The sequence below is a fragment of the Helianthus annuus genome, chromosome 3 (assembly GCF_002127325.2).
Source record: "Helianthus annuus cultivar XRQ/B chromosome 3, HanXRQr2.0-SUNRISE, whole genome shotgun sequence".
NCBI classification, from domain to species: Eukaryota; Viridiplantae; Streptophyta; class Magnoliopsida; order Asterales; family Asteraceae; genus Helianthus; species Helianthus annuus.
This window is the reverse complement of record NC_035435.2, coordinates 166029898-166032673: the sequence shown is the minus strand read 5'-3', so window position 1 is coordinate 166032673 and position 2776 is coordinate 166029898. Positions and strand designations below refer to the sequence as shown.

The window sequence follows — 2776 nt, the reverse complement described above, 5'->3', positions numbered from 1 at the left end:
CTCGGTTAATATAAAGGAATCAGGTAAAATACCGTTTAGGGTAAAAGCGAAACCGTAAATTAAAGTTGACTAGGAATATTTAACCGAGTGGTGACATGTATATGAGTAACAAGATAATGAGTGTAAGTCTCATTATTAATTGAAACGAAATTTGAGGGACCAAAACCGTTAAAAAGGGAAACATGATTTATTAAATTAAAGGAAAACACACACACACACACACACACTAGGTGTGCGTGGGACGATCAGGAAGAAGAACAAGGGTTCAAACCCTTGTTCTTGATAAATCTTCAAATTGAAGGGTAGAATGAAGTCCAAATTCACAACCGAACATGAATTAACGATCACCTTCACAAGGGGATCATAAGGTATGTCTTGAAACTCAGATTTGATGATCTTGTTTGAAGTGGGTTATGATCAATCCATGAATTTGTATGAAATTAAGCATGTAGAGGTGATAGAAACACCAAATAGAACTTGTGTTATGAATAATTTTAAGTAATTGGGTGATTTAGAATAAAACCCATTGCATGAGTGTGAAGATGATGATCATGATGCATTTGAAGATGTTATAATGTGATCTTGTGATGTATAGGGTGTTGTATGATAGGCTAAGATAGATAAATTTGATGTGGAAATTATGATTTTGAGATTTTGCTTGAATGTAATAGTTCATAAGATGAAATAAGGAAGAACATGCTTAAAGAACTTGTACATTATGCTTAGGAAGTAGTACGCACGCCAAGTGTTTGATAAAATGTCTAAAAGACAATGATAAGTGAAATTGAATGCAAGTAATGGGTAAACATATATAGTTCATATGAAGATTATGTGGGGATGATGTCGAGTATGCTTTAAGCTTGTTTAAATGGATTAATGATGTTGAGTATGCTTTATGTAGGTCGTATGTTAGATGTGAATTTGATATGGTTGTTCATAAGTATAAGCATATATGCTAATAAGAATGTGAATGTAATGACATGAGTGTATAGGAATCATGTCAAGATGGATGGGAGCGTTGAAGGCAAACGGGCTACGAATACCCAATCAAATAAGCGAACGCAAATACGGGCGCGCAAGGTAAGTGAACTCCGAACTTACCCTTTTATTTGGTAACGTATTTATGATATATGTTAATTGTTGAATGTAATGTAAGAAGACATGGATCAATGCTATTACTAATTTAAGTTTTAATGGAATGGGTTGGAAGTGGTTAAGAAAGAGATTCGGTTAAGTTGGGTAAGAAATGGAACTTACATAATGAAATTATGCTTGAATGAATAAGATGAATTATTTGTATTTGAGGACATGTTCATATAAATGGAAGCTAATGTACTAATCGTTTTCTATTGAGAATTAATGTGAAGTATAGGCATGTTAACAAAGGAAGCGAAGGTTGACTCCATAATCCGATGCGAGGAATCGAATGGATGGATGAAGGGGCTAGTATAAGAGAAAGCATGATATGTTGACGCGCTATTATGCATGTGTTAAGATTTTGTATTATGTCATCGGTTGCTAATAATGTGATTGAATGTGGTGACTGCAGGTTATACATGTTTGGATGTTTCATCAAGAAGTGTACGCGGTTGAAGATCGAGTCAAGACATGGATTGTATGAGGGGGTGTACGTAGTCACTTAAATTGAGACATGTATGTTAGTTTTTGGATTAATTTATAAAGAGAGATTAATGTATTTAAATGAAAGAAAGAATATCATGAAGGAAATTTAAGTATGTATTTTCCGCTGCAAATCTTAGGTTAAAACGTGTTAGGGCGTTACATAATATAACCTTTTATAAAATTTTGAAATATCGTTGTGACATTTATTTATCTAGTTTCAATAAAAGTTTTATTCGAACGGGTCATATATATTTTATTTTTCTGTTCTTTACCATGAGCAAACGAACCGATACCGTCTAAACAACATCGTACCGGTACCATATTCGTTTGTATGGTTTTCTCGATGTGATGGTATAAAATTCTTTGAAAACGAAGCTGTATTCACAACATAGAGTTTTTTTATGTCGTAAAGCGTAAGCTATAACAAGTGCTAGTACAGTGGTACCGTGACAAACCGAAGAACTGATACTGGATGAATAACATCAGAATCGCAATACTAGTATTTTTTATGTTTTTCAATCGATGTAAAATACGTGTTGATATCCTATTGGGCATATCTATTTAAGTTGCTAGATCGAGTGCGAGTATCGTACGAACCAAAGCTATAACCATAGAAAGCCTGCTCCAAAGCGCGAATAGTCCCACTAGTTTAGTTAATAAAGAAATGATTTTTTTTTTCTTTTTAATTAGAAAAAAAAGTATATCTTTAACTAACTATTTTTTAAAGTAGAACCGGAATATTAATAAATTAGAGAGAAAAATGTCTGGATAGTTTCTATGGTTTACTCAGATTTCACCTATAGTTCCTAACTTTCTAAAATTACAGCATAGTTCTCAACTTTTGCTCTCTCGTTTCTCGGATAGTCCCTAGCGTAGATGAGGGTTAGTTACTGGTGTTAAGTGTGTGTCTGAAATGACTAAAATGCCTTTACATTAAAAAATTTATATAAAATAATTACCTATATAATTATTTTATGTTAAAAGAAAATGGGGCCCACCTCTAACCCACCCCCTCTCCCCTTTTTCCCTCATTGTGGTTGTCTGCAACCAAAATTACCAAACCACTTCCACACCACCACCATATCACCTCCACATCCTTGCCGAAAAACCGAACCACCAAAGCACCGTCACTTCATCACCCCAAGCCACCCTC

The 2776-nt window shown here is 34.1% G+C and overlaps 1 long non-coding RNA gene across 1 annotated transcript; it reads left to right on the top strand.

The window, feature by feature from the left end:
- The first annotated feature begins 255 nt into the window (after positions 1 to 255).
- Positions 256 to 1681, top strand: LOC110928247. Its single transcript, XR_002586239.2, has 3 exons — positions 256 to 368; positions 993 to 1080; positions 1550 to 1681. It is a non-coding gene; the product is annotated as an uncharacterized LOC110928247 (long non-coding RNA).
- Positions 1682 to 2776: the final 1095 nt, after the last annotated feature.